The sequence below is a fragment of the Urocitellus parryii genome, chromosome 8, assembly GCF_045843805.1.
Source record: "Urocitellus parryii isolate mUroPar1 chromosome 8, mUroPar1.hap1, whole genome shotgun sequence".
Classification (NCBI taxonomy): Eukaryota; Metazoa; Chordata; class Mammalia; order Rodentia; family Sciuridae; genus Urocitellus; species Urocitellus parryii.
The window spans coordinates 129,751,082-129,778,185 of record NC_135538.1 but is presented as its reverse complement, the minus strand read 5'-3'; the positions used below and the strand labels follow the sequence as shown (position 1 = coordinate 129,778,185).

At 37.5% G+C, this 27,104-nt stretch overlaps 2 pseudogenes; one reads left to right on the top strand and one right to left on the bottom strand.

Moving 5' to 3' along the window:
- Nucleotides 1-20,067, top strand: part of LOC113189889 (SH3 and PX domain-containing protein 2A-like) — a 43,127-nt pseudogene extending 23,060 nt beyond the window's left edge.
- Nucleotides 20,068-24,664: 4,597 nt separating this feature from the next.
- LOC113189906 (large ribosomal subunit protein eL19 pseudogene) lies at nucleotides 24,665-25,238 on the bottom strand (annotated as a pseudogene).
- Nucleotides 25,239-27,104: the final 1,866 nt, after the last annotated feature.

Genomic DNA, 27,104 nt, shown 5'->3' with positions numbered 1-27,104 from the left:
CAGATCAACAAGAGAGGCATCAGAGAGAAGGTTCTCTCATTCTTACTGTCTTGCTCCTGCAAGAGCACCCAGAACACTGCAGCCTCCTCTCAGGACAAGAGTTTACATACCACCTACCCTGACCAGCAAAGTCAGAAGGACTGAGGAGAAAGCAGCTTCACCTTCAGCAGCAGTGCCTCCTAGTGCCTCTCTTGAGTCACGTGGAGGAATCCATTCCAGAGGCAGACAGCAAATCATCTTGTCCTTTGCAGCCAGGTGCTGAGTTTAAAAAGAACTCTGAGAAGCTTGGCCTGCCTGACATGAATTGAATGTGCCAGTGACTGAGGATAAATGGAAGAGTTACAAGACCTTGAATTTGAAATGTCACAGTTTGTGTAGGATTGTCAAAATTCAGTTTTTCTTTTTCTTGTTTTGTTTTATGTCATTATGTTTATTTTAGGAAAGAATGCTGTGACAGAACCCCTTTTGTATAGGATTGCCAAAGTGTGTATTTTGCTTTAGGGCCTTGTATCCCATTTGCTAGTCATATAGAATGGTAGTGTTTTAGTTATATAGAATGATAGTGCCTCACTGGTATTGTCTTTAAATTCTGTGTTTTTGAAGTTTTGCATAAATTAAGTATTATGATTTTAAAATTTCAAATGATTTTCTAGATAAAATGATTTATGTAAATGATCCTTAATGTCTGATACTGTTCTCAACAAATAGGAGCAGTAGGGGAAAATGAGCTTTGTTTTGGAGCAAACCTGGTGCTGATTCATAAAATGTTTCTGAATGCAAGTGCCTGAAAAATCCTGATTGGGTATGAATATATTTCTCACCACATAATGTTCTAGTGCATCTTTGATCACTTGTGTTATTATAGTTTGTATGTAAGCATTGGCAATTTATTTAATTTTTTAATATTTAAGTACAGGCCAAAAAGCTTGCAAACTTGAATTTAATTGCATTCTAATTATCAATTTTTACATATGGTAGTCAATACAATTTTAGAAAGAAATGCACTTCAATACTAAAAAGTTTGGAACTGTCATAAAATAAAAAATTATACAGATAAAACTAAGGGATAAAACATTTTGAAAAGCATCTAAAGCCAAATAAATAAACTATATAATTTAAATAATAATATATTTATATATTATACATTATGCATTATATATTATATACTACATATTATAGAATTACATATATCTATATGATATCATTTCAATATATATAATTATAACATAATTCATATATTTTATATATTTTATTAATATAAAATATACTAATATAATATTAATATTAATAATAGAAATCATATTATTATATTACAATGATAAATATTATAATATAAATTAATATAAATCAAAATAAATTATGTGATATATAATATATATGTTAAATACATAATAAAATAATATATATTTAGCTTATATATATTATTTTATTATATGTGTATATTACATATGTATTTTCCATATCATATAATCTATCTTTAATATGTATAATTCATATATATTTTTATACATAAATATATAATTTATATCATATATCATTTACATAAAATATATAAAATTAATATATATATTTACACATAAATATATATAATTTATATATAAGAATATAAATATGTTATATATTATATAATTTATATATAATATATGAATATATAATATATGTATATATAAATATGTATAATTTATATACATAAAATTTACATCTATAAATTTATAAATATAATTTATATATATTTTATTATATGCATATGTAATAAAGTAAATATATAACATTATATAAATTAATATATGTGAGAATGTTATATAAATATATTTTATTTAAATTGTATCATATAATATATATTACTATATTATATAATATGCAACATGTTTATATAATATTATATTTTAATTTATATTATATCTTATTTGACTTTAGATGATTTTACCACATTTGATAGTTTTTAACCCCTTAGCTTTATCTGTATAAATTTTTAGATTATGACATTTTAAAACTGTTTCATAATTTTTAAAATGGTCTTAAAAATGCATGATTCTGAAATTTTTAATTGCAATGCATTTTCTCTTGAGATCATATGGGTTTTGTTAAAACTATTCTTTTTGGCCAGGCACAGTGATGTATGCCTGTAATCCCAGTATCTTGGGAAGCTGAGATAGGTGGATCTCAAGTACAAAGCCAACCTTAGAAATGGCGAGGCACTTAACAACCCTGTCTCTAAATAAAATTTAGAATAGGACTGGAGATGCAGCTCAATGGTTGAATGTCCCTGAGTTCAATCCCCTGTACCAAAAAAAAAAAATATCCTTTTGTATAAAATGTTTTGACTTATAAATCACTTTACATACTTTTTCTACTTGGACTATCAACCAATGAAAATGTATATGTCATTAGAATTTAACAATAATTTATTTAAGTTCATTTTGAGAGTATAGTAAGTCTCATTGTTTGGAATTGGAGAGACGTAGTTGACTGAATCTGTTTCATTTATAAAATACCCAGTTTTTATAAACTAATCCATTCCTGTTATTTTCTGGGTTTCATCATTTTGCCAAAAATAGGATGTAAAAGGGAGAAAAATAAAATAGTCTTCTTTGGTATGTTTGAACTATATTCCGAGTCAATGTGTTTATATGATCATGTTATACTTGATAAAAAATTATATGTATAGGTTTTGTACACACATCATATTTACGTAAATTATTTCATGTGGCTTCTCTGAAATTGTTGCCTCTTGGAGTATGATACTCTAAGATTATTAACTATTAACTCAGGGGTCAACACATGGGTTCTCATCACTTGACTATAATATGAATTTAATTTTAGGGCATGTTGTCTTATAGTTCTCTGTAACATTAAGGACTAAGGAGAAATGAACAAATGCACTTTTTATACTAAAGCCATTTTTTTAGCCTGCCTTATAGAAAGTACAAGAATCACATTGGTTTTAAAACTTAAAAATAAAATCAGAGCTAACATTTATTGAGCTTCTTTTGTGTATTTAGATTTTACCAAGTTGAAATTTCACAGCAACCTCTAATGGGTAAGTAAGCATTTTACAATTCCTGTGTTACAAATGAGGAAACTGAGGCTTAGCTAAGTGACATGCTTTTAATTTCCAGAGATGCAGCAAGCCAATCCAAACCTCAAATACAGGGCTGTCATTTTTTTTAATATTTTTTTATTGATTGTTCAAAACATTACAAAGCTCATGATATATCATCTTTCATACATTTGACTCAATTGGGTTATGAACTCCCATTTTTACCCCAAATACAAATTGCAGAATCACATTGGTTACACACTCACATTTTTACATAATGGCATATTATGGACTGTTGTATTCTGCTACCTTTCCTATCCCCTACTATCCTCCCTCCCCTCCCCACCCATCATCCCTCTGTACTTCATCTGCTGTTGTTCAATTCTCTCTCTTGTTTTCCCCCCTTTCCCCTCACATTCTCTTCTATGTAATTTTGTGTAACATTGAGGGTCTCCTACCATTTCCATATGCTTTCCCTTCTCTCTCCCTTTCTCTCCCCCCACTCGTCTTTGTTTAATGTTAATCTTTTCCTCATGCTCTTCCTCCCTGTTCTGTTCTTAGTTGCTCTCTTTATATCAAAAAAGACATTTAGCATTTGTTTTTTAAGGATTGGTTAGCTTTGCTTAGCATAATCTGCTCTAATGCCATCCATTTCCCTGCAAATTCTATGATTTGTTATTTTTTATTTCTGCGTAGTACTCCATTGTGTATAGATGCCACATTTTTTTTATCCATTTATCTATTGAAGGGCATCTAGGTTGGTTCCACAGTCTACCTATTGTGAAGTGTGCCGCTATGATCATTGATGTGGCAGTATCCCTATAGTACACTCTTTTAAGATCCTCAGGGAATAGTCCGAGGAGGGCGATAGCTGGGTCAATGGTGGATCCATTCCCAGGTTTCCCAGGTATCTCCATACTGCTTTCCAAATTAGCCTTACCAATTTGCAGTCCCACCAGCAGTGTACAAGTGTACCCTTTTCCCCACATCCTCACCAACACTTATTGTTGTTTGACTTCATAATGGCTGCCAATCTCACTGGAGTGAGATAGTATCTTAGGGTGGTTTTTATTGGCTTTTCTCTGATTGCTAGAGATGGTGAGCATTTTTTCATGTACTTATTGATTGGTTGTATGTCCTCCTCTGAGAAGTGTCTGTTCAGGTCCTTGGCCCATTTGTTGATTGGGTTATTTGTTATCTTATTGTTTAATTTTTTGAGTTCTTTGTATATTCTGGATATTAGGGCTCTATCTGAAGTGTGAGGGGTAAAAATTTGTTCCCAGGATGTAGGTTCTCTATTCACCTCTCTTATTGTTTCTCTTGCTGAGAAAAAACTTTTTAGTTTAAGTAAGTCCCATTTATTTATTCTTGTTATTAATTCTTGGGCTATGGGCGTCCTATTAAGGAATTTGGAGCCCGACCCCACAGTATGTAGATAGTAGCCAACTTTTTCATCTATCAGACACAGTGTCTCTGATTTGATATCTAGCTCCTTGATCCATTTTGAGTTAACTTTTGTGCATGGTGAGAGAAAGGGATTCAGTTTCATTTTGTTGCATATGGATTTCCAATTTTCCTAGCACCATTTGTTGAAGATGCTATCCTTCCTTCATTGCATGCTTTTAGCCCCTTTATCAAATATAAGAAAGTTGTAATTTTGTGGATTGGTTTCTGTGTCCTCTATTCTGTACCATTGGTCCACCTGCCTGTTTTGGTACCAGTACCACGCTGTTTTTGTTACTATTGCTTTGTAGTACAATTTGAACTCTGGTATCGCTATACCTCCAGATTCACACTTCCTGCTTAGAATTGCTTTTGCTATTCTGGGTCTTTTATTTTTCCATATAAACTTCATGATTGCTTTATCTATTTCTACAAGAAATGTTGTTGGGATTTTAATTGGCATCGCATTAAACCTGTAGATAACTTTGGGTAGTATTGCCATTTTGATGATGTTAGGTCTGCCTATCCATGAACAGGATACATTTTCCCATCTTCTAAGATCTTCTTCTATCTCTCTCTTTAGGGTTCTGTAGTTTTCATTGTATAAATCTTTCACCTCTTTTGTTAGGTTGATTCCCAAGTATTTTTTTTTTCTTTGAGGATATTGTGAATGGAGTGGTTTTCCTCATTTCCATTTCAGAAGTTTTGTTGCTGATATACAGGAATGCCTTTGATTTATGCGTGTTGATTTTATATCCTGCCACTTTGCTGAATTCATTTATTAGTTCTAGCAGTTTCTTTGTAGACCCTTTTGGGTCTGTTAAATATTTATCATGTCATCTGCAAGTAGCGATAATTTAAGTTCTTTTCCTATTTTTATGCCTTTAATTTCTTTTGTCTGTCTAATTGCTGTGGCTAGTGTTTCAAGAACTAAATTGAATAGAAGTGGTGATAGAGGGCATCCCTGTCTTGTTCCAGATTTTAGAGGGAATGCCTTCAGTTTTTCTCCATTTAGGATGATGCTATCCTGAGGTTTAGCATATATAGCTTTTACAATATTGAGGTTAGTTCCTGTTATCCCTAGTTTTTCTAGTGTTTTGAACATAAAGGGATGCTGTACTTTGTCAAATGCTTTTTCTGCATCTATCGAGATGATTATATGGTTCTTGTCTTTAAGTCTGTTGATGTGGTGAATAGTATTTATTGATTTCCGTATATTGAACCAGCCTTGCATCCCAGGGATGAATCCTACTTGATCATGGTGTACAATTTTTTTGATATGCTTTTGTATTCAATTCGCCAGGATTTTATTGAGAATTTTTGCATCCAAGTTCATTAGAGATATTGGTCTGTAGTTTTCTTTCTTTGAAGTGTCTTTGTCTGGTTTCGGGATCAGGGTGTTGGCCTCATAGATTGAATTTGGAAGAGCTCCTTCTTTTTCTATTTCTTGAAATAGCTTGAAAAGTATTGGTATTAATTCTTCTTTGAAGGTTTTATAAAACTCTGCTGTATACCCATCCGGTCCAGGGCTCTTTTTGGTTGGTAGTCGTTTGATGGCTTCTTCAATTTCTTCCTTTGTTATTGGTCTGTTTAAATTCCTGACTAAATCTGGGCAGAACCTATGACTTAAGAAATTTATCAATATCTTCACGATCTTCTATTTTATTAGAATATAGGGTTTCAAAATACTTTCTAATTATCTTCTGTATTTCTGTAGTGTCTGTTGTGATATTGCCTTTTTCATCCCGTATGTTAGTAATTTGAGTTCTCTCTCTTCTTCTCTTTGTTAGCATGGCTAAGGGCCTGTCGATCTTATTTATTTTTTCAAAGAACCAACTTTTAGTTTTTTCAATTTTTTCATTTTTTTGTTTCAATTTCGTTGATTTCTGCTCTAATTTTAATTATTTCTTGTCTTCTACTACATTTGCTGTTGTTTTGCTCTTCCTTTTCTAGGTTTTTGAGGTGTAGTGTGAGTTCATTTATTTGTTGGTTTTTTCTTTTTTTGAGGAAAGAACTCCAAGAAATAAATTTCCCTCTTAAAACTGCTTTCATTGTGTCCCATAGATTCTGGTATGTTGTGTCTGTATTGTCATTTGTCTCTATGAATTTTTTTTATCTCCTCCTTTATGTCTTCTGTAACCCATTGATCATTCAGTAACATATTGTTCATTTTCCATGTGATGTAGGATTTTTCCTTCCTTCTTTTATCATTGATTTCCAGTTTCATTCCATTATGATCAGATACGGTGCATGGTATTATCTCCATGCCTTTATATTTACTAAGAGTTGCCCTATGGCATAATATATGGTCTATCATTGTCCATGTGCTGCTGAGAAGAATGTGTATCCACTTGATGATGGTTGATATATTCTATATATGTCGGTTAAGTCTAGGTTATTGATTGTGCTATTGAGTTTAATAGTTTCTTTATTCAGCTTTTGTCTAGAGGATCTGTCTAATGGTGAGAGCGGTGTGTTGAAGTCACCCATAATTATTGTGTTGTAGTCTATTTGACTCTTGAACTTGAGGAGAGTTTGTTTTATGAACATTGCAGATCCATTGTTTGGTGCATACAAATTGATAATTGTTATGTCTTGTTGGTGGATGGTTCCTTTTAACAGTATATAGTGTCCTTCTTCATCCCTTTTGATTAACTTAGGTTTGAAGTTGATTTTATTTGATATGAGTATGGCCACTCCTGCTTGCTTCGGAGGTCCATGTGAGTGATATGATTTTTCCCAACCTTTTACCTTCAGCCTGTGTATGTCTTTTCCTATTATATGAGTCTCCTGAAGGCAGCATATTGTTGGATTTTTTTTTTTTTTGATCCAGGTTACTAGCCTATGTCTCTTGATTGGTGAGTTTAGGCCATTAACTTTTAAGGTTACAATTGAAATATGATTTGTACTTCCAGTCATTTTTATTTATTTATTTATTTTAGTTTGGCTAGTTTTTACTTTTTGGTTATTTTCCTCCCCCATTACTGAGATACCTCCTGCTGTTAGTTTTGGGCACTATTTTTCAATTCCTCTTCATGTAGTATTTTGCTCAAAATGCTTTGCAGTGCTGGTTTTCTGGCTGTGAATTCTTTTAGTTTTTGTTTATCGTGAAAGATTTTAATTTCATTGTCAAATCTGAAGCTTAATTTTGCTGGATACAGTATTCTTAGTTGGAAACCATTATTTTTCAGAGTTTGAAATACATTGTTCCAGGATCTTCTCGCTTTTAAAGTCTGTGATAAAAAATCAGTCGTTAACCTAATTGGTCTACCCCTGAATGTAATTTGCCTCCTTTCTCTCATAGCTTTTAATATTCTCTCCTTGTTCTGTATGTTGGCTATCTTCATAATTATATGTCTTGGAGTTGGTCTATTACAGTTTTGAATGTTTGGGATCCTGTAGGCTTCCAGGATTTGGCAATCCATTCCATTTTTCATCTCTGGGAAGTTTTCTAGAATTATTTAATTTAATAGGTTGTCCATTCCTTTGGTTTGATTCTCTATGCCTTCTTCTATCCCGATGACTCTCAAATTTGGTTTTTTTATGACATCCCATATTTCTTGAATAGATTGCTCATGGGTTTTAAGCATCTTTTCTGTGTTGACTATATTCTTGTCAAGTTGATAAACTTTGTCTTCATTATCTGATGTTCTGACTTCTACTTCATCTAGTCTATTTGTAATATTCTCATTTGAGTTCTTAATTTGGTTTATAGTTTCCTGCATTTCTAGGATTACTGTTTGATTTTTTTAAAGATCTCTATCTCCTGGTAAAGCTCGTTCTTTGCCATTTGAATTTGTTTGTTTAATTCATTTTCAAAATATACTTTTATTGCTTGGACTTGCTGTCTCATGTCTTCTCTAATTTTCCTTTCCATCTGAGTTAGGTATGCCTTGAGTTCTTTTCCTATCCCTGTTTCTGATGCTTCTAGGTCCTCCTGTAGAATTAAGTTGTCCTGCATTGTTTGTACTCCTTTTTTCCCTTGTTTTTTCATGATGTTCACGCTACTTTCCAGCTCTATTTGATTGCTGTGTTTCTGCTCTCTTCTATAAATTTGTATTGGTTTTTTATATCTCTGTTGTCTCTCCTTTGTGTTGGTAGACTATGTTTGCTAAAGTGGATTCCGCTGGGAAGGAATTCCAACGGCCGAGCTCCAGTGACGTCACCTCTTTGCTATGGCAGGCCCCAGGCTCCTTACTGGGGTGTCCGAATGGAGGGGTGGGACTGGACTGTCTCTGGTTGGTTTCAGCTCCTGGATGCCAGCGGCTGGGCGATCTCCAGACGCCCAGTCACAGGGGCAATGGGCTGGCTGTTGCTGGTGGGAGGGCAATCTCTAGTTGCCCTGTCGAGTGGTCGGTAGCCGGTGGGGGGCGGAGTCCAGCAGCCCAGTCGAGAGGGCCTGGCCTCTAGTCCCCTGGTTTCTCCTGCTAGTCCTGGTTTCTCCTGCTAGACCAGATTTCCCCTGAGTGATGCCTCTTGGCAGTTCAAACTGTACTCTGGACCTGCAGTTTGTTGGGGGTGGAGGGTGGCTATTGAGAACCCCCCTCCCCTGCACTCTATTGTTTTGATTTTTTCCACTTGCCCCTCCCCCCGTGCTGGCAATACAGGTTTTGTTTTCCCCGCTGATGGGAGGGGGAGTTGAAGGTTGGGTGTCTCTAGTTTTCCCTGCGTCTTTATGCAGGCTTGCTCTGATAATCCCTCCTCTGGAGAGCCTAGGAGAGATTTTATTCGAATTCCCCCCTGTATAGGAGATGAGCTGAGTAACACACACCTGTTTTATTGTTGCAATCTGTCGGAGAGTGGTGGTGGTTACTTCAGCTCTCCAAGATGGTGGCCGCTGGTTTCCTTGGTGGAGTTTCCGTTGTGGGGGATAGAACTGTCCCATTTCCTTCCCCGTCTGAAATCTGAACTCAGCCCGGGGCTCCGTGAGTGCTCAGGTGGCAGGATTCCACAGAATATGCAGCAATCTTCCTGCTTGCTGGTCGCTTCTCGGTGGCTCCCCGCCATCCGTAGCCGTGGGGCGGGCCTCTCGGATCAGTCAGCCCGGATCTCTGGTTGCACAGTTGGCTCGTGTATGAGACTCACTTACCAAACCTCGGTGCTGGAAATCCTTCCTCTAGGTTTCGGTGCACCCCTATTTGCTGTAAGTTCCTAACAAGATAGTTTTTTGTCGTTCTAACTCGTTATTCACCTGTCGCGGAGTGGCCCGGTACACGGGGTGTGATGCATTCTATTCATGGACATCTTGGGGAATCTGAGGGCTGTCAATTTTTGATGAGTGCTTCTTCTTCTTCTTTTTTTTTTTTTTTTTGGTACCACAGATTGAACTCCTAAGCACTTTGCCACTGAGCCACATCCACAACATTATTTTGTATTTTATTTAGAGACAGGGTCTCACTGAATTGCTTAGCACCTTGCTTTTGCTGAGGCTGGTTTTGAACTTGCAATCCTCCTGCCTCTGCCTCCCAATGGCTGACAGGCGTGCACCACTGTGGCCAGCTGGTTAGTGCTCTTAATGAATGTGATTACTAAATATTAGCAGGAAATACTTAACAATAGAAAATGCATCTTTAGATGTTGTTATTATAAAATACACATACAATTTGCCATTTGAACCATTTTGAAGTTTACAGTTCAGGAACACTTTGTTCTCCAACTATACTCCATTGTCCATTTACAGAACTTATTCATCATCCTGTGAGAAAACTTACATACATTTAAACTCCTTCAGTTTTAATACATGGATACAACCCAGTCAACCCTCACAAATAGAGTTGTACTTTCATGTCCTTCCTAGGAACTTGTTCAGCTTGGGGCCTTCAGCCTGAATGTTCCAGCTTCCTGGAGGCACTGAAGCAAGTGTCTCCTGAGAAGGGGTTGCTATTTCTAGAGTGTCCAGTGCATACACAGTGCCCTGCTACTCAATAATGTGATAGAAATTGTTCATTGGAAAGTTGTCTTAGGACAGTTGGAAACAAATGTGAGTATGGGGAAAGGGCATTATGAAGATTTCTGATAGGGCTTCCAGGACACCAGAAAGCTTAGTGCAAAGCATATTGTTCATGTTTATGAGAAGTGTTTGTGGAGGGTTCTTTATACTTACCCTACATGGACCTGTTTTACATGCTGAGGATTTAATGAGAATTTATGAGTACTTTAAAACCTCTTTTAATGTACTGTGTTGGTATGATTATATATGTAGACAATTCAGTGAATATCTGTAATTTGGCAAAGTTCCATCTGCCATCAGTATGTAGTATACTGTCATATTCCTGTATATGGGCCACAAACATAAATTATATAGAAATGATGATGACATCTAACCCACATATTGAATTCACATTTTGGGAATTGCCCCCCAAATGCTGCTGTCTTCAAGCATTCCAATCCAGGATAACATGGTCTCCTTGGTCTGGTCTCCTTCCATCTGGAACAGTTTTTTGTTTTTTTCATTCATGACCTTGACATTTGAGAAGCATAGGCCAATTTGTATAATGTTGCTTACTCAGTTTAGGTTTCTGTAATATTTCTCATGATTAGAGTCAGGATATACATTTGTGTCATAAATATCAGAAATGATGTTTTATTCTTTTTGTTGTGTCATACTAGAAGATGCACAATGTTTATTTGTCCTATTTCTGGTGATGTGGTTTTTGGCCACTAGGTTAGGATAGTATCTACAAAGTTTTTCAATTGTAAAGTTAGTAATTGAGTAAACTGTGAAATGTCCTAATTTCTACTGAATTGCTGACGGCTAGTTTGAGTCTGTTGACAATTCTTGCCTGAATCAGTTACTATTTTGATTGCCAGGTGGTGAGTCCACCACTTGTGCTTCCATATCCTATTGTAAATAAGAACCTTCCCCTCTCTATGTGTTTATTCATTTGTATCAGTTTAGGCTCCAGGTTTCTCATTTTACTTAAGTAGCTGATAATATATAATTTATTTTCATGCTGAAAATTTCCCAGTTTTTGGCTGTGGGAATCTCTTTACACTGTCTTCAAGAGTCCTTTCAACATGTCTACATTTCTTTTTGGATTCTTCCTTGTTTTTGGTACATCAAAGTGTTACAAGTACATCTTGTTCTCATCCCCCAATCTAGATTACACAGTTTCAAAGGAACACTGTTTTCTTTAAATGGGGAATGGTATATGGAAGCCAAGACTGGAGAAGGATTCATAGCTAACTGGGAAGTTACTGGTTTTAAGCCTATTGGTAGTCAAACTTGTACATATACATATGTATACACAAACTCATTGTTATGCACGCTCATGTAAGCATGCATTGTAAACCTTGAAAACCTTGAGTTCACACTGATATCTAATTCTTCTTCTTCATTACTTTGGGATCTCAACTATATCCCTTTCCAAATTTGTAATTCCCTTTTCTCCTGGATTGGGATGCTTGAAGACATCCCAATCTGGCTTCCATAATCCTAAATATTTTATTTGTTCCCTCAACTTCCTGACAAGGTCAACTGCTGCTTCATTCTGCCTGGTCTCAAACATGCCAAATCCAGTCATCAGTCATTGCTGTATTTATCATGTCCACAGTGATGCCTGAAATGCCACTTGAAACCTAACCTCTACTACACCAGCCCAGACAACATGAACTGAATCTATAATCCCAGGGAAGTTCATGCTGAGCCCACCATTGGAATCTTAGATCCCTATAATTTGCTAGAGGGAGGCAAGAAAAAAAAATTGACTATCTTTTGAAAATGAGCATTAATTGAATTTTGAGTTTACTAAGTAAGATTTTAAAAAGAATGATTACATATATTAACCAGAAATGATTAAACAAGCATGTATTTATAATATTTGTATAAATAATTTGTAAAAAATAAAGTATGATTTTACTTTTGACTATAAGAAATTTCAAATAATATTGATACATTAATAAGTAAACCATATATGTTATGCTGTTCTAAAATGTCTTTACAAACAGCCAGTTTAATCCTAGCACATAAGAAGAAGAAAAAGAAAAAGAATAAAATGAACTCCTATCTACCCATATAGCTCTAATATATTGTTAATGAGCAACTTATGGTCTATTTCTTTTCCCACCAGGGTAAACATTATTAAATGTTTGGGCTGGGGGGGTGCAAGAATTTACCCAGCATTTTTCACATACCAGGCAAGCATTCTACCACTGAGCTACAAGCCCAGCACTTTTTCTATTGGATGTTGAGGCAGGTTCTAAGTTGCTCAAACTGGCCTATTGAGATCCTCCTCAGCTCAGCTGAGATCAGCCTCAGCCTCCTAAGTAGCTGGGATTGCAGGTGTGCACCACATCATCCAGACATTATCTTGAGTATTATTATTATTTTTTTAAATTTGTTATCAACGTAGTATTCATTTTTGCCTGTTTATTAACCTTTTTACAAGTGGAATCACCAAATCTTTTTTTTTTACTTTGTACAAGGATGGAAAAAGAAACTTAGAACTCTCAATGTAAAAGCTCACCTAACTACATCGACATCTCATTAAACAGATTTTAAGTAAAGAAGTAGTACCAAAGAGAAAGAGAAATATTTCACAATGATAAGGAAGCCCATTCTCTAGGAAGAATTTCACAATTCTAAACACTGTTTCAAAATATGTAAGGCAAGAAGAGACAACTAAAATGAAAATATGGTATAAATCCACAGTATGGGAGTTGCTGAGTATACCTTTAAACAGAAAGTTTGTAAAAACGGTATGAAGAGTAAAGTTAAAATCTTGACCTACTTGAGATACATAGAACACTTTAAGCAGGGACACAATTTCTATTTCACTTAAACCCATAAGGAAAATCTACCAAAACAGAGAGTAAATAGACCACAAAAAAGCCTCAAAATATTTCAGAGAATTTAAATAACTCAAAATAAACCTATAACCTCAGGAGAAATATCCAGAAGTTAATAACAAAAGATGACTTGAAGCTCCTGAAATTTGTCTCAATGCCTAGAAATTAAACAGAACATACTTCTAAGTAACCCAAGGATTGAAGAAGAAATAAACATTAGAAAATATTTTAAACTGATAATGAAGAGTTGCCAAATGAAAAAGTATGGGCTGCAGTTAAACCAACATTTAGAGGGAAATTCATAGCCTTACCTACACTTCCTATAAAAATTATGAATTGGGGCTCAGTGGTAGTGCACTTGCCTATCCTGTGTGAGGCACTGGGTTCAATTCTGAGCATCACATAAAAATAAATAAAGGTATTGTGTCCATACACAACTAAAAAAAATCAAGAAGCAAATGTAAATGTACAAGTAAGAGTGTCAATCACTGCAAGACAAAGTTAAAAGAAAAACAAAACTAAAAGCTGATTCTTTAAAGAGATTAATAAAATTGATAAACCACTAGTAAGAGTAATCCATAAAAGGGGGAAAATAACCTCAGGAATGAAAACATATTGCTAGAAAACCCACAAACATTAAAAATATTTGAAGAACTTAATATCAAGTTGAATAAAAATGAAATTAAAGTCAAAAATTTAAACTAAAGCAAGCTCAGAGTTTCCACTGATTGGTAGAATTCCATCAGTTAGTTAGTTACACATTTTTTGGTGGTCTTGATGGTTGAACTCGGGCTAAGTAAGTCAAACAGTTATTTAAAAGCTTTCCATGGAAAAAATGTAAAGACATCATGGAAAGTCAAACATTTAATGAAGAAATTACCCCATTATACAAGTTCTTTCAAAAATAAAAAAGAAAAAAAAGGAAAATGCTTCCCAACTCTAAGTCTGTTCTTACCTTGATAAATAAACTTGACAAAAATATCAAATATATAGAAAATAAATTAGCAATATATAACAGTGAGAAGAAGTCTCTATAGTGTACAAAAGTGTCTTAACATTTGGAATACCAATTGTATTTGTCACAATTTTTTAAGGAATAAACTATATCAATAGATCCAAGTTTTCAAAATAATTGGGTAAAATTCAACAGCTAAACCCACCCCCAAAAAAGGGAAATAAAGGACTTTCCTAATAGGGATACAGTCTAGTTTTCAGCAGGCTGCCTTGTAGTAAAATATTGAGTTTGGCCCCTGAGATCTGAAATCAACAAGAATGCCCCTAATTACTACTTCTATTCAACATTGTACAGAACAAGAAATTGTAACCAAACAATAAGGCAAGGAAAAGAAATGAAAGATGCAAAGACTTTTCTGTTTGCAAATTTATCTTTATGAAAAACCCAAAGGAATTTGTAAAATATTAGAATTAGTGAATAATTTTGCAAAACAAAAAAAGAATGCTTAAAATTCAGCATTCAAAGTCCCTAACATTTATATTTTAATACAAACAAGAAAATGAAATTTGTGAAATGATAATGTTTAAAATAACATCAAAACATCAAATAACTAGGAAATATAAGCAGAGATGTGTAGAGAAGAGATTAAAAGATTCTACACTAAAATATAAAAAAAATATTCTTGGTTCAAAGAACTAAATAAGTGGAAGAATATACCATTTTGAGAATTAGAACATTCAGTATTATGAAGATTGCATTTCTCTTCCAATTTTTTTATGCATTCAACCCAATCCTATTTATTCTTGTTAATATTTTACAGATGTGTTCTAAGATGCTTTGATATAGACTGTTTCAGGATCCTCAGAAGGACTGATGTTTTGAACTCTCTCTTAGCGGCTTAGTTAACTTGCCACAGGTTGTACAGCTAGTAGGAGAAGATAGCACCTGAAGCACCTCTGTGTTATACATTATTTCTTACTGTAATCTTTCTTCCCTCTTATATTAGTCCTATTCTTGCTGGGCACATTTCTTCCTCCTAACATCTTCGCACTTGGTAAATGTGCTATAGGATCTAACTCACCTGAAACCCAAATTCCATGTCCCATTTTTCTTTCTTTGTAACATGTTCTGTACTGCAGAATTTGTATTCATCTAAATAAATCCCTTGAATATAAAGTTGGAAAAATTTTTTCCTTACAAAACTGAAGTTTGTAGGCTGATTATCAACTGTCACTTTATCCCTAGTCTTCTTTTTTAAGTATTGCTATTTGAGGTTCACTCTGGAAATGTGACCTAAGTATTTAAGTGACTCTTAGTGGTTCTAGTTGGTCCCAGGAATTAAGACTCCATCTGGAGAAAGCCCTTAATTATTTGGGACACTGTGAGATTTCATGTGACAAAGACAAACATTTTCTCGCACTAAGGAGCTGGATAGTTTGTCAGCCACAAATCTTTGGGGGAATCCATTGAATAGTTCTTTTCCTTCTCACCTCTCTTTTAAGCTAAGTTTAATATTAAAGGGGGATTTTAATTTTAATTTTATTATTATAATTATTATTGTTACAGTGCTGAGTATTAAACCCTGGGCCAACAACATGCTAGAAAAGCCCTAAGCTCTATCTCCAGGCCAAAGGCAGATGTTTTTTTTTTTTTTTTTTTTTAACTCAACCTTGTTTGGGCTAAGCTAAAGTCTAAAAAAATTCCTCATAAAATATGTCCAGTGCAATGCAAGCTTTCCACAATTTTAACAGTATCCCTTGGAATCACATCAAAGATAAAGATTACAATTGAAATATATTGTATAATAATAATTGAACATATAATTTGAGAAGAATATTGTAACATAATTTGAGAAGAATGTAGATATACTTATTAGCCATGGTGGCAAAACACTAAGGATTTGTTCAAGAAATGTTGAAGAACTAAAGGATTTTAGTGAACTATTGTGAATATGGAATTGAGGATGGTGAAGCTAGAGTTGGACAAGATTTTTTTAAAAAAGAGCCATAATCTGGAAACTAGGTCATGTGATAAACAGGATGCCTCACCTAGGAGGAAATTTGAGGGACATAGAGTAGTCTCAAACATTGTAAGTTAAAAGGGATTAAAATGTTTGTACTTTTTGGGACTTTAATTGAAAACACTCCTGAAGGCTGGGATGTGTTTCAATGGTAGAGAACTTTCCTTGCATGCCGAGGCCCTGGGTTTGAGCTCCAGTGCTATAGACCAAGAAAGGAAGGAAGGAGGGAAGGAAGGGAGGGAGGGAGGAGGGAAGAGAGTCAAAGAGAGAAAGAGAGAAAGGGAAGGAGGGAGGGAGAAAGGGAGGAAGAAAAAAGGGAAGGAAGGAAGGAAGGGAAGGAAAAAGGGCAGGAAAAGAAAATCATAATGAACACCAATTAAAGTGTCTTCTGCTAACCTACATATTAACTATCCAATACAGGAACTCAAACCCTTGTATGACTATTTAAATTAGTTAAAATCCTACAAAATTAAATTTGAGTTCTTCAGACACACCACTTATTTCAAGAGCTCAGTAACAACATGGGTTGGTGGCTATCATACCTGATAGTGAAGTACACATACTATACATTTCATTCATGGCAGAAAGGTCTATTGGACAGTGCTGATAAAGAGGAAGCATCACACCAAGGTACTCATATTGTGGATGTGTTAAAGAATATTCAATAAAATTCAATACCATTCATGTTAAAATATTTTAGCAAATTGTGACCTACAAGAGGACATCCTGAAACCCAAAGAGGACCTTCTTACCAAGCCAGGCAAATCGGCAGCATCTCATTCATGATGTTGGCAAAATAGCATCATTTAGAAAATAGCCTTTTTGCTGTGTATATACAAAAAAGCATCGTAATCACTTTAAAATTCCCAACTCTTGTGTACAAATCTGGGTTGATTATCAATCCAATGTTACAAATAGAAAAAAAAAACAGGAAAACTAGTACATCAAATGCATATTGGCACAGCATTAAAATAACAGACTGGAAATTCTTCCATGAAACAAAGCCAAGCTAGGGGTGTGTTAACACAGTGAAACTGCTTTGTTGACTAACTGCTCATCAGGGATCAAACTAGACTTCTAAAATTCATGAGGAATTTTCTAAATTTTTTTAACTGTGGTCTGCCTTTAGCTCATTATGCACATATGTGAATATACTTTTTTTAAATTTAACTATATTTTGTTCACTTTTTTGTTGCAATAGTTCATAAACACTGATTTAAAAAACTATTTGTTTTCAGGCAGTGCCGCGTGCAGGGCTTGCAGCTGCAGAGCGCTCAGCTTGCTGAGCTGCGGTCATCACTTGAGCAGAGGCGCCAGGACTGACTGCATCCTGCTCATGGGGGCCCCGGCAGCGTGAGACCCGCAGCCCTGCGCCACCCCACCCCTAACACACACAATCATGTCTGTCTGATGTTGCTTCTTTTTCAGAGATTATGGCAGTTCCAAGAGGAAATCAGGTGCTGACACCAATGCCGAGCCCATGATCCTGGAACAGTATGTGGTGATGTCCAACTATAAGAAGCAAGAGAACTCAGAGCGAAGCCTCCAGGCTGGGGAGGTGGAAGAACGAGAGCGATATAAAATCATGCAGATTTTAAAACGTCTTGGTAAGAAGCAGGGTGGAGATTGCCATTCTGTCTTTCCAAGGGGGATACTGAAGCCCAGAAAGGATGGTGGTTTGATAGCACATCTGAGGAGCAGAGCTGGGTCCCTGACACCTACCTAGAGGCCCAGAATGGGACACCTCCAAGATGGGGGAAGTGTCCAAGAGACAAAAGGCCCATCTGTGGCTCCTGGTTCACCCGTGGACCCTGGGCAGGATGGTCAACAGGCAGCACAGCTGAGAAGAGAAGTATGTCACCGTTCAACCATATGTCAGGAAAAGCAAGGACGAGATTGGCTTTGAGAAGTGTGTCACCATGGAGGTTATCCAGAAGAATTTGGAGGGCTGGTGGTATATCAGATACCTGGTCAAAGAGGGCTGGGCACCAGCATCCTACCCAAAGAAGGTCAAGGATGACCTGCCAACCTGGAAAAAGAATCTGGCAGGCCCCTTGGAGATCACTGGGAACATCATGGAGATCAGCCACCTGTTAAACAAGAAGAGGTCTAGGGACAAGGAGGCGAAGTCCCTGAAGAGATTAGCCTTCCCATCCTGTGCAATGCTTCCAATGGTAGTACCCTCAGTGTCCCCGAGAGGACCATCTCCAAACTGGCCCAGGGTTCTCCAGCTGTAGCCAGGATTGCCCCCACAGAGGGCCCAAATCAGCTCCCCAAACCTAAGGACAAGACCTCCACCACACCAAGAATCCAGCTTGGGGTTTCAGCTGCTGAAGCCACCAGAGCCCCCTTCTGTCGAGGTGGAGTACTACACCATTGCAAAGTTCCAATCATGCATCTCTGACCTGATCAGCTTCCACTGTGGATCAAATGCAGAGGTCATTGACAAGAACTCAGGCTGGTGGTAAGTGCAGATCTGTGAGAAGGAGGGCTGGGACCCCGCATCCTACCTCAATAAGCAAAAGAAGCCCAACTTGAGCAGCCGCAGGAACACATTGACATGGCCCAAGGTCCTGCCGCCAGTACCCCTCAGCAAGCCCAAGGAGACCAACAAGAGCCAGGGACCTGTGGGTGCCAACAAGAGCCAGGATTCCCTTTTGAAGCTCAAGTAAGAGGAGCCTGAGTATGATATCCCCACCTTTGGCTTTGACTCCGAGCCAGAGCTGAGTAAGGAGCCCACAGAGGACAGAGGCTCAGGAGACCAGAAGCCTGCCCAGCCCTGTAGACCCTCACATGCCTCCTCCCAGCAGTGGGCCTGCTTCAAGGTGGGCGAGTCTTCAGAAGATGTGGCCCAGAGAATGAGGGCTTTTGGTCATATGGAGAGGACACCCTGTCAACCAGAGGCTCCTCTGGGGACAGTGACTCACCAGGGGGCTCCTCACTGTCCCTGGCCAAGAGAAACTCCCCCAAGTCAGGCTCCCCCAAGTCATCATGGCTCCTAAAGCTCAAGACAGAGAAGAATGCCCAGGAAGAACTGGGGAAGAACCAGTCCTTGGCCTCCTTTTCCTCATCCATCAGCATCAACACCACCTGCTCCTCATCCTCCTCCTCTTCCTTCTTCTTGTCAAAGAATAGGGGTGACCTGAAGCCATGCTTTGCCTAGGATTCAGGCATTCATGGTACTCCCAAGGTCGGGGCCAAGAAGGACACTGATATGAGGGCTGGGCTGACCTCCTGTGCCCAGACCAAGCCATCTGTCCAGCCTAAGCCCTTCCTGAACCAGGCAGAGTCACAGAATCAAGAGAAGATGGACATCAGAACTTTAGGATGCCAACTGAGACCCACAGGCCAGTTCTGGGGGAAGGGGGGCCCTCAGGGGTCCTAAGAATGAGGATTCAGAGCTTACCCCACACATAGCCTCTGAAGGGCCCAATGAGGGGGGCCAGGAGAGGCTCAGCCAACATCATCACCCTCCCGGCCACCGCTCTCCCATGTATCCATAAGACGGAGTGGGAAGGGCCAGCCACGTTCTTTGTGACATGTAGCGCCTACCAGAAGATCCAGGACTCAGAGATCAGTTTCCCTGCTGTCATGGAGGTGCAGGTGCTGGAGAATCAGGAGAGTGATTGGTGGTATGTGAGGTTTGGGGAGCTGGAGGGTTGGGCCCCTTCCCACTACTTGGTGCCTGATGAGAATGAGCAGCCTAACACCCCTGGAAAAGAGCAGGATGTGCTAAAGAGCAGGCAGAATGAAGGCAAGTCAGACAGCCTGGAGAAGATCGATAGATGGGTTCAGGCACTCAACACCGTCAACCAGAGGTGAAGGACAACATTAAACCCTACAGATGTGAGACCTGAAAGATGGCCCACCTCCCAGCTATTGCCTGTAAGGTAGGATACATTGAATAGGGAAGAGAATGACCTGGAACCCAGACATGAGAAAGCTGGGACCTACAGTGCAACTTGGTGACTTCATTAATGGACTACATGTCATTTGGAACAGGCCAACTGGAAAACCCCAATTGTGCCTTTGCTGCAAATCTGGAAAAGATGTGGTCATAGGGGGGCCTCCATCATCCTGCCTGTTTGGCTGTTTTGGTGGCTACCATGTTGCCACCAGAGGTAGCCCTTATTTTGTCCTTATCCATGTTTGTGGATCATGCTGTTTCCTAGGGATTGCCACCACCCACCATGGCTGGGTGTATGTGAAGACCCCACAGGCCCTGGGACTTGGAGTTGTCTCATGTGCTCACATCTCTCCCTGGACTAAGCCACTGTCAGTGTCTGGGAGTTAAAGAAAACACAATTCCCAGGTGCCAGCAAGAACTACCTTTTTAGCTGTCATTGCCCTGGCCTTTAGAAGAGAGTTTGCTCTCCTTGGGGTACCCCATGGAAGACACAATGCTCAAGTTAAGATGGTGGGGAAAGCCATCATGCTCTCCATCATCAGCACAGACAATCTGGGATATTTCTGGGTGAGCAGTTCCTTTGTATGTTTCAGGAGGGGTTTGTTGATTTGGGATTTACATGTTAGACTTTTGGTTTGAGTTTTATTTTAGGGGTTGTTTGGGCTCCCTGGGGGGTCAGCCTCACATGGGAACAGAAGGAGTGTTGGGTGGGCTTTTCTGTTGTACTCTGTGGAGCGGTGTTTTGTTTTGTATTTGGCTTCCCATTCTTCCCCTAAATAAGCCACGTCATTTTGTTTGGTTTCCACTGTGTGGACTTTGGCTGCACGGCACTTGCCAAAGGGATTTGGGGTTGGGTAAGCCCATGTCCCAGTCTTGGCAAAACAGAGAAACTGTCCTTCTGGTTCCTTCCCATCCTTGGTAGGGCAAAAACTCTCCCAGGAGGGAGGAAGGTGTTGTTAGGATCCAGACCTTTGGAGAGAAGGCAGCTCCCAGGCTGCTGGGTGGTTGCCATTCTGTGTATGTTCTCCCACCGGGGCAGGGCTGAAAGCCTTACAGAGATTGTGGAGAAACAGCGGTGGCCGCCACCCTGGGTGGAGGGGACCCAAGCTGGGCCTCCTGGGTCAGACTGGAGAAGACATCACCAGCACTCCTCTGGACTACTGGCAATGCCATGGTTGCTCGCGAAGAAGGAGGACCCCTGTGCCTGGATCCAGTCTGGTCTTCCCAGGGGCAGTGCCCCAGTAAAGAGAGAAGCAAGAGAGTGACATTTCCTGCAGGTCTTCTGTCAATTTTGGGTTGTTTTTCCATTGTTGATATCTCAGAGGGACTCTCCAGAAAGAAGCCCAGCCAGCTTCTCTAAGGACTCACCCTATGTTGGGAGTAGATTTCTGCACATGCCTTTGATTTCAGGCAGATCAGGCTTCACAGCCATGAATGAGCTGCCAGAATCACCAGACAAAGGGCTGTTGTTTCCTAAAGAGGGGGAAGGCCCTTCCCTCACCTGCTCCTCCCTAGTAGGCCTTTACCCTCTCACCTCACCCTCCAGGATCCCAGAGGCCTTTCCCAGAGGCCCTTTTCCCTCACCACACACCAATCCTGCCAGCTGTAGCAAACTGCTCAGTGTTCTTTGTCAGAGGTCCATGGTGAGATTGTTTTATTTCCTTTTGTTTTGTTTGTGAGTTTGTTTAAAACCAAAATTAGATATTTTCTTCTGCTGGACAGTATTAAATAGAGCAGGATATTAAGTTAATATGCTAGATTGCAGTACTAATGGTAGTGGATTAGTGTCTTTCTATTAATATTATTTTTACTTATTTGAACAATAATGAGAAGAAGTGAAGAAGTGGTTCATTATGTTTTTAATTGATGCACTTTAAGGTGGAATGGAAAGAAACCCAGAGAGCAAAGTGCATTATTAAAGATGCAATATATATATATATATATATATATATATATATATATATATATATATTTCTTATTTTTAAACAGCACATATTTATTAAAAAAAGTAATTTATGGTTATTAAAAAAAACTATTTGTTGCTACTGCAGTTTTAGATACTATTAGAGTTAAATTCCAATTGATATATGAAAATAAGGCCCTGTATGATAACTTTGATCTGAAATCTGGTATCAGTAATCATAAGGTCTAAAAACCACTGCACTGAAGCTTAGTAATTCCTACTTATTCCATGCTGACCATAATACGAAGTGCTTAATTCCATTTGTCTTATTTATTTCTATAACCACTATGTGTTATGAAGTAGGTATTATTAATCCTATTTCCTAACAGGCTGATTTAGTTTAATAAAGTGCTCCAAATTGTAATTCCAATGAGTGGTTCAGTCAGAATTTGAACCCAGCCCCTTCCATTCATTTTACTGTCACAAGATCTAGGGCTCCTAATGAGGAATATTAAAAAAATATATAAGTTAACATTTTTAATTTTGACTGCTTATTATATGCCAGGTAATTCTAAGCCTGTTCCTTAGTAAGTCATTAACACCACATGACAATATAGCTCCATATAGGAGTCTATCTTGACAGAGGAAGGCAGGTAGGGCTAGAGCAATGGACTTGCCCAAGGCAGAACTAGAGCAGGAGCTGAACAAGCACCCAGGCAGCTGGCTGCAGAGCCTGCAATCTTCATGGTGCTAGAAGTTCTGCAGGACTGTATAAATGCTCTGGTGTTTACCATCCAACTACTGTGGCTCAGCTTCCTTCTATCAATGTGGAAAAGGCACCAGGACAGCAAATCACTGGAGCACTGCATGGGAAACAAGGAAGAGAGATCAGCAGCCCCAGGTGAAGAAGGAGGTCAGATGAGATGATGAACCTGCAAGTGATGCTGGTGTGCACCTATCTGCAAACCACTGCCCAAGGATGTTGGAGAAGGACCAGGTGGCAGGGAAGAGGATTGTGGGCTGTGAACATGGCTAGTGGAAAAAATGTCAGACAAGTATCAAGGTGCACAGTTCCACTATCCCAAGATATACAGTACACAATAAGAAATGTTGATATTAACAAGGTAATGATAAAGTGCACTGAGAATTTATTAGGTCAGATACTGTCCTAAGTACTTTTCATCTCACTCAACAAACTCCAACAAACTCCTTGTTGATATACAAGGTTATGCATGTATGAACTCAAAATTGGCCGTTAATTAAATGCCATTCAAAAAAATTGACACACACCAATGACAAACATTTGTAATCCCAGTGAAGTAGGAGAATCTCAAGTTCAAGGGCAGCATGGGCAATTTAGGGAGAACTCAAAATAAAAAGGTCTGGGGATGTAGCTCTGTGATAAAGCACCCCTGGGTTCAGTTCCTAGTACCAAAAAAGAAAGAAAGAAAGAAAGAAAGAAAGAAAGAAAGAAAGAAAGAAAGAAAGAAAGAAAGAAAGAAAGAAAGAAAGAAAGACAGACATGTGTCTCTTTTGTCAGGAAACCTTAAGTTCTTGCTCTTGAACCAAGGTCCTCTTAAAAAAAGAATTCAATACATCTCTAGATCTTGCTCAGCTTCAAATTCTTGAACTGCTTTCTGAGTGCAAAAATTATTGTGGCCCAAAGAGGCCATGATGTTCTCTAAGCCTCCTGAGCTCATTATGCACATCACTACATTTTGTGTTTTGGAACTTATAAAGACAGTGTGATGATTTAAAGTTCCATTGATTTTTCATTCCCATAATGAAAAAGCAGTCTCTTTTAGTTCATCTTCAACAAAATACAGTTGTCGAACTGATAGAGTTAGCCAGAAGCTACTTCATTTTCTAGACTGGAGCTAAGTGCTTAAGTATAGAAATAGTATTTCTAACCACAATGGTTAAAATAAAATCTTTACCATATAAATTATATGGTTCTAAAAAAGAGCTTGACTTAAAAAAAGAGTTGTCCTCTGTTAAGCATAGCTTTTATTTTCCAAATGACAATTGACAGCTTCATTTTCTAATATTTTCCATATCAGCCAAAGGTTGCCAACTATATTTACATATTGCTTTACTAAGATTTTTGTTTTTGCCAGTTTTTAACAGTGACCATCATTGGGATGCACCTAAAGTTCTTTCTGAATATTATTGTTTAGTTACATTTCATTATTTAGCTTTTTAAACATGTTTATAGTCTTTCAAGACATGAGTTTCAACAAGAAAATTATACATTTCCAATAAAATTCAATGCTGAAAATTTAAACATTTTATGTAATGGTGAAAGAAGTTCAGAACAGTGTTAAAGATTAAAAAAATTAAAGTATGTGCAACAGAGCAGAAATATTTGGAGAGTGATGAACTATTACTGGTTTTAAAACAAGTAACATGACTTCTTTAAAGCTCACAAATCAAAGACCAGATTAATTGTATTTCTTTTATTGTAAAAAGGATGCTTTATAAAACTGTTAACTTTTAAAAATTTGGTACAATAAAGTTTTTATTTTTAAAAAAAGATAAAGTTGGTTTATAGTCCAAGGAGGATTTATATTATAACCAAGGCCACCATGTACAAACACAAGAGGGGAGCTTTATTTCTTGGTCTCTTCCTCCTTGGACAGAGTCCTTATGATGTCCACCTCCTTGGCCTGGAGCGCTCCTCCTAGCACTTGTATGCCTCCTTGTTCTTATACCTGCAGGTCTTAGCCTGGTCAGCCAGAAGCTTCTTGTCAGCCTTATCTGCCTTCAGCTTGTGGATATCCTCCATGAGGATCCACTTGTTCTTGTTCATATTGCCCTTCAGGTAGAGGCTGTGATACATGTGGTGGTCAATGTTAGATTCATGGTATCTCTGAGCAGCCTACACATAATCTGAATCCTCTGCACCAAGGTGACCTTCTCCTGCATTGGAGCATTAGCTGTACTCTTCTGCTTACATATTCCCACATGCCTGTTCATCTGGGGAGCCAAGGTGTTTTTCTGACATGCAGCCCCAGAATGGATGATCACTGTTTTGTGGATGAGCAGCCCATCTTTGATCAGCTTCCAGATCTGCTGATGAGAGTTGGCCTTGGAGATTACATTGGTCTCACTGGGATCCAATCAGACCTTCTTTTAGCCATAGCAGAGGACACTGGAGGCAAGCCTCTTCTGAAGCCTGAGCATCCTTCTGGCTGGGGCTGTAGCTGTGAAAGAAAAGAGCCCAATATAGTTTGAAGCTTTTCATAATATATATAAGATTTAAACATTAAATACTTGTAACATATTACATGTATATAATGTACCCATATATTCACACAATCATCATTTGTTAACAGTGTACAAATGGTTACATAGTACAGAGATCATATTCATTTAAACTTGTTTCTGAAGAGTTCAGTGAATCATTTTAGTTTTTCATCTTTCACATTTTATCAAAACATCCTGAATGCAATGCATGACTCTCTCTCTCTCTCTCTCTCTCTCTCTCTCTCTCTCTCTCTCTCATTCTCTCATATATTTTTTTAACAAAGGTATCTCTCTCTCTCTCTCTCTCTCTCTCTCTCTCTCTCTCTCTCTCTCATTCTCTCTCATATATTTTTTTAACAAAGGTAACATAAAACTCACAGGCCATATCTGGCCTGCCACTTATTTTTTGTTTGTTTGTTTTTTCCAGTAGGGGATACTGGGGATTAAACTTCGGGGCACTGAACCACTGAGCCACATCCCTAGCCCTATTTTATATTTTATTTAGAGACAGTGTCTCAGTGAGTTGGTTAGCTCCTTGCTTTTGCTGAAGCTGGCTTTGAGGATCATGAGATCTTCCTGCCTTAGAATCAGAAGCCAATATAAACAATATTGTATTGTAACACAATCACACTAATTTATTTTATAAGTTGTCTGTAATTGCTTCCTTGCTACAACACCAGAGTTGAGTAGTTGGGACAGAGAACTACCAGTCTGTAAATCCTAAAGGATTTACTATCCTGTTACAAAAAAAAAAAAAAAAAAGTGTGCTGACCCATGGGCTTCATGAATGTGTGATATTGTGAGCTAAATATTTCACTTGATATTCCAATAAGTGTCCTTTTTATGTTTGGAAATATCCTCTTCTGGGTTTTGACTAATGTGTTTAAAATAGAATACAATACGAAAAAAGCCTAAATGTCTATATTAGTATATGCATATTATATTCAATAGTACTGAATATTGATTTGCATGATCATATTATAGCTGATTATATATATATATATATATATATATATATATATATATATATATATATATATTTTAAATGTGTAATTTTTGTAAACAATCTGTTTTAAGGACTCATGTCTCATCTGAATTTGTGGTCACTTAGACTTTATTCAAGGCCAAGAGGCCTACACTTTTCAACATTATGAATCACACCTCCCTTGGCTTTGAGCTAAAATGTATTTTATAGGAAGTTGTATTATAGTTCTCAACATCATTAAAAACTACAGGGATATAAATAGCTCTTTTTTTTGCCCCAAGGCCTTGGGTCCCCCCCCCCCCCACACCCATTGTGTGAAATATAAAAGAATCATATTATTTATAGAAACCTAAAGAGAAAATAATGGTAACTCACATTTGTTGAGCTTCCATGGTACTTCCATGTACATTTTCGCATTTCATCTACACCAGAACCTTAAGAAGGATAGTGGTGTATTACAAATATGAAAATGAAGGCTTAATTAATATACTGGCCCAAGATCACACAACCCATAACTGACAGAGCTAGAGCTCACATGTAGAGTTGTTAGATTATCAAGGCAAGGCTCTTAACCACTATCTCACTATTAAATAATAGGAGTGAGTATTTATACACTTTGAAATACCTTCACACAGGGTGACAGATGTTAATTATCTTGATTTAATTATGTGTAAAATCATTAACATCACTTTATACCCCATCATGCATATAATTATAAATTTAATTTAAGTATAATTTATTATAACAGTTTCTAAATAAAAAAATACTTTCACCTGCCTTTAAACATGGTAAGATAACCAGGCTCAAGAATATAACAG